Source organism: Castor canadensis, chromosome X (genome assembly GCF_047511655.1).
Source record: "Castor canadensis chromosome X, mCasCan1.hap1v2, whole genome shotgun sequence".
Taxonomy (NCBI): Eukaryota; Metazoa; Chordata; class Mammalia; order Rodentia; family Castoridae; genus Castor; species Castor canadensis.
The window spans coordinates 51,669,175-51,675,174 of NC_133405.1; positions in this window are offsets into that span (position 1 = coordinate 51,669,175).

The window sequence follows — 6,000 nt, forward strand, 5'->3', positions numbered from 1 at the left end:
ATCTATAATCCCAGCACTTAAGAGCCAGAGCAAGTGAATTGTGAACTGGAGGCCACCACAGGGCCTGTCTCAAAAACAACATAAAAGATTTATAATATTCTAGTTTTAATTAAAGAATACAGTTTTTTAAATTGCTGAATATTTGTGATTGTTGTTGCTGTTCAAGTTGTTCATTTATTATTTTGGATTTTTTCAGGTGTTTCAACAAGTTTGACTAATCACAAAATATTAGGGAGTATAAAATGTGTATTTAAGAAATGCAATCATTCTGCATTTTCCATCCATATGATTCCCTTACCATGACCAAAAGATATTCACTCTTAGTAGATTAGTTTACATTTTCTAGATATGTATAGAAAATATTTGAAAGTAACACACATACACACACACATATATATAAACATACACATATTTTCTGCACATTGAATTTTTTATCTATTGTTTCATCTCTGAATTTTCATTTCGTTAACCAGTATGATTTGGACTCTGCAGATATTTACTGGAGAATCGTTTTGCTTTTCAAGTAAGTTAGTTGTTGACCTTTGTCATTCTCCTAGCCAACAAATTTCCTTTATATGTAAGTATATTAACACAAAATTGGCAGTATGGCTTGCAAATATATTCCCCCAGATTTAGAAATTTTAATGCTTTAATGTATAGGAGTATTTTCAAAGTTTTATTGAATTTATGATTTAAAAATAAGACAGGTCATTCTTTGGGAGCTGAGTGGTAACAGAAGAATGCAGGAGGATGAGGGAGAGAAAGGAAGGGGTCATGGAAGCTGGGAGAGTTCTGAGAAGAAATTTGGACAGAAAAGAAAGCAGTGGGGATCTGGTGAAAGCAGTGGGGATAGTGGGGATTTTATGGACACTCACTTTCCTTGAACACCCCCTTGACAGAAAAGCAGATCATCATTTACTGAAAGGGAAGAATGCAGGAGATGAGAATTTTACATAACCTTCTACACACCTCTTGATTTCTGGGCCTGTTCACCCAGAATGAAGTGAAGTCATGCTGAGTTTTGGGCAATACACTGAGGGAGTCCACAATATCAAGTTTCCTGTGCTTCAGCTGCTGCTTCTGCAAGACTGTAGAAGGGGAGAGAAACAAAGATGAGGGGGCTGACACACCCTGGCCTTGGGCCCCCGTGATTGCCCCCTTCACACTCCATCTCCTTGCCCAGTCTTCTCCATCACACACAGGAATCCTTGAGATTCTTCATATTCCTGCTGTGCTTGAAGTAGTCACACAAGCTGCTCCTAGGAGACAAAGAGGACTGGCTGGTGGTAGTCCAGCCAGTATGTTTCCAAGAGCTCCTCTGTGCCTTCTGGGGAGCCCTCCCCTTGCCATCACCCTAGTGTGCACTACCACCTGCCCTTAACTGAAATGTCATCTGGATGCCTTTTCTCACCTCACTTTTGGAGAGGTTCAAGATCTTGACTTGGGGAACCTTTTCTACCATGTCAGGGCACATAGCTGGTATCGTTTGTTGTGCAAGTCCCAGGACAACAGCTTTTGGGGAAGAATAGTTAGCATGATTGCTACTATCTAGGACCTTGCAGACAAAACTCTCTCCTTTCTTTTGCATTTCGCTGATATCTCTCTCTTTTTCCCATTCTTTAACTCTTTGAAGAACATATGAAATGTCAAAGAAAATTCCTGTTTTTTCTTTGGTGGCTGATTAAGACAGGTGTTCAGAAGAATAAATGATAAGTGTGAATCTGCTGGAGTGAGAACCCAACCCATCTGTCTTTACAATATCATGGCTATGCCACTTTTCCTCTTATATCCTCAGCCCTTACATACACCCAACATTTCTATGTTTGTGTGTGTGTGTGTGTGTGTGTGTGTGTGTGTGTGTATGCACAGGTGCATACAGTAAGACAGATGTAGAAAATGCTGATATTGCTTAGTTAAGGGAATAATTATGATTGCTTTCTCCTCTATATTTTTATTTGTTTTATAAAGTTAAAATGTTTATTGAGCTTCAATTTCATGGTATCAATTGTACTTAAAAAATATTCCTCCACTTCAGTTTTACATAATTTACAGACCTATAAATTTGTAGAAACACTTCTAGGAATATAATATAAAGAAATTCTTGTTACCTGAATGTTATAATAAACTATTTGTTATAGTTGTTCAAGATGATCAAAGTATGCTTTATGCATGTATGAAAATGTCACAATGAAACCCATTATTGTGTTCAATTAATAATATATGCTAATAAAAATAAATAAATTAGAGGAAACTATCATAGGCTGGGAGTGTAGGTGCTGCTGTGTTAACTAGCCTACATGGTAATTTTATCCTGCTTTTTCCACTGCTGAGTTTTTAGTCTAAAAGAGTTGTAAGAATGTAGATTGTTTATAGAAGCTGGACTATTCATTATCTGTTCACAGCATGCTTTGGAGTTGAATCCTACATATAATTTCATAAGCTCTATTAGTATAAGAAAACATTTCCAAGCTGGTTCAATGATGTTATTTAGAAATAATCTTATATTATTTTTCCCTTGTTTTCTTGTTCACTATATCTTCCTTTGTTCAGAATTACTTGGTAAAGTGTGGTTAGCAGGAACTTCTAGCATTTTTAAAAAATGCATTTAAAAAAAATCCATTGAGAAAGATCAGTTTATACCAGATCCCTCAGCTATAAAGGCCTGGCTCTGGGCCCAGCTGTGCACCCACACGAAGAGAAAAATGACATAAAATATATAAAATGGAAAAATGTATTTATTTACAATTTTGGCTAAAACTGGGGAGAGAGCCATTCTCTGTCTGTCTCTGCCTTTCCCATAGCAGTATTATGATTTATAGAGGGAATGGAACCAAAGCCAGGAAATACGCATATGTAGATTTAGCTGTGTATCTCAGTGAGTTGAGCTGAGATACAAGTCATAATTCTGTCTTTTTGGGTTTTATTGCATCCACTTGATGCCAGGGGCCAGAGCTTCTGAGCAGGGGGTATCTAATCTTGGCATTACATTTCCTAGGGAGCTGAAACTGAAAAAGATAGTATTTAAAAGTCTTAATTTTGAGACAGCTCCATAATAAGTTGATGGATAAAAAAACTAAGATCCTTAAAATATTTGAAAAAATTTCATGGGCTTTTTCAGACATTGCTTGCACCACAGATTTGATAAGCAGTAAGTCTCTTCCTTTTAAGTAAGAGGAGAATGATCTCTAATATGACTTTGGGCTCTAAAATTTCTCTCTTCAGAGTGAAAAGGATTTTCTTAAGAGATCAAACTTTTTAATGATATGGACATTGAACCTTTAATCTGTCATTCAGAAATTCATTTCACAGTACCGATTTATGACATTAGTATTTATCAAAGCCCAAACCTAGACTTAGTCCATGAAGTAAAGCACCTTTAGAGAAGTATGCCTTTAGCAACTTTTACCTATGTTCTCAATATTGGTGAACAGAAAATGTGCCTCATTGATCAAATGTGCACTAACCCTCTTTACCCATCCTGCCATAATGAATGAAATACAATGTCCTGTGCATTTTAGTTGTGATTTTAATTAAAATTCTTATTTGTTCTCATCCTAAATTATCACTCTTAGCCCATCTTCAATTCTTTCCAGCACAGAATTCCTGTGTTGCTTTAGGTAACTCAATATACACAAAAAATTAACATTAAAATGGTAGCTAAAGTCAAGCTTTCATTGTGTTTTCAAAGAGGTTCAGCTGAGATGAAGAAACTCAGAAGCAAATCAAAATCATTAATCTGCCAGGTACTGTTCTAAGTGTTTTACATAAATTTATTTAATCCTCAAAATTACACTATGAAACAGATAGGATTAATATTCTCAGATTACAGTTTAAGAAAATTGAGGCACAGTATAGTGCTTCACTGATAGTGCAGTTTCTCCAAGGTATGAGATTTGAGGAGGGAGAAGATGGGTTGATCACTTTTTACTATATATGTGTATATGATAGCACATGCATTTCTTTCATAAAGTGGTGTGCTAAATTTAAGAAACCAGAAAGAAGTATAGATTTTCAAAGATCTTTCTGTCTTTTTACTTATAGTCATATAGCTGATGTTATATTTAAGTAGTGGCAAAGAGATAGACATAGTAGGCAATTAGGGAAGGTTGTCATAGTCTATGAAGAAAAGTTAAAAGTAGCAAAGAACTAAGCTTTGTGAACAGCTAAGACTAGATTCTGGTCATCAGGCAGAGCACACCTCTAGAGAGGAGACTTTGTATGACTCTGGCTTCAGGTAGATGGAGATCCAGGAAAGTTAGCTGTCAGATACAGAAAAGTCTAACACCAGGGAACTGTAGCCCAGTTACATGAAACCAAACCTGGGATGATTGGCAAGAAACAACAGGAAACTTGGTCATACGTGCCATGGTAATGGAATGAGAAGAAATACAGGAAAGTAAGATTGAGGCCAATTTTCTAAAATTGAAAGACAAAAGCACAATCAACTAGGCCAAGGTAGGGAGGACTAAAACAAAAGGTGGTCTGACTCTGAGCCTAAGCCTAAATTTGCACCACAGTTGCAGAACAAAGATGAACTGACTTGCAGTAGTGAAATTCTGTAGGAACAGAACAGCTGTTATATATACTCTTGCTTCAGCAATTATGATACTCTAACAATTATTAGCTGTTGTGTTGCAACTTCGGCTACTTAGGAGAAAAGGAAGATGCCATTACAATTTATCAACATAATGACTTTGCACCAACCCTTTCTAGACTGGCTTCTAATATGACACAAATTCCTTATTTTGTTCTTACTTGTGATTATTAGCAAAGACCAAATAGTGTAGTAAAAGTGAATAAATGAATAAGAAGGGAAGGTGTAGATTGAAAATGATGGACTTTGAAAGATAAGGAATATATATCAAATAAAAGACAAAAGACAGATAGATGGTGACCCCTGGCTCACTCACCCCATAAGACTGGGCGCCTGACAGTGATAGTAGCTATTTTAACATGGCACGAACTGCTCCTGACAAATAAGCCTAAGCGCCCCGCCCTGCCATCATTTATTTGTTAATCCAGGTTTCTCTGGCTTTGAGGTTGTTGGGGCAAAAGAGAGTCTTGGGGTAACCTTGAGGCACATTGGGACCTGTGACTGCTTGGGGGCCTCTCTGTTCTATTCTGGGCTTCAGACGTGTCTTACCCCATCAGAGTGAGGCCAGGCACGGCAGGAGTACTCTGTCTTCTGGTTTGTGGGGTCTCCTATTGTCTCTTCTGGACAAACCTAGAGTTTTCAAAGGGTGTCAAGCATTTCACCCTGATCACAGCCACGCATCTCTCAGCTCATCTTCTTGCCTCTCTCTTTGCAGAGAAAACAGGGTGAAGTAAGACTCAGCTCAATTTGCCTTACCACACTCTGCTGAAGTCCGGGTCTGATTCTAATTAGTGTTCTTTCTTACAGTATTAACTAACCAGTGCCACTAGAAGCTAGTAAGAGATGTGTAATTGGTTAGGACCCGATTAAACCCCTCCCTCTCTTAATGTAGCACCTTAATCTACTGTCTTTGGACATTTAAAGATGTCTTATACCACCCCTTTTGTGTGATGCTGCCCATCCCCCAAGAAAAATGCTGGGAAAAAGTAATTGGAATAGAAAGTGAAGATGCTCAAATAGTACTGTCTCCTGTTATAAAACCATTAACGAGTCGAATTCAGTGGGTTTTTTTTTTTTTGGTTGTCTGTCCCTATCTGATCATGTGCTTTCATCACCTCCATTTTACCTTTGCTGTGATTTTAAAAGTTAGACACATTGGCTGTGGATTTCTAAAGTGTCTTGGTTTCTAGTGCATCTTCATCTGTCATCACTCACTGCCTACCAGAAATGAGCTGGTGATGTGAAATTCAAAGTATTCTAATAAAATCATGAATGTTCTAAGATCTGATGCTGTTTTGTTGAAAATTAATGTGCATTGATATTAAATGAGAAAAATTTTTGTTTCCCCTTACCATTATGATAGTTTTACGGATAATTAAAAAATTTTTTTCAGACTTTTAGTTAAG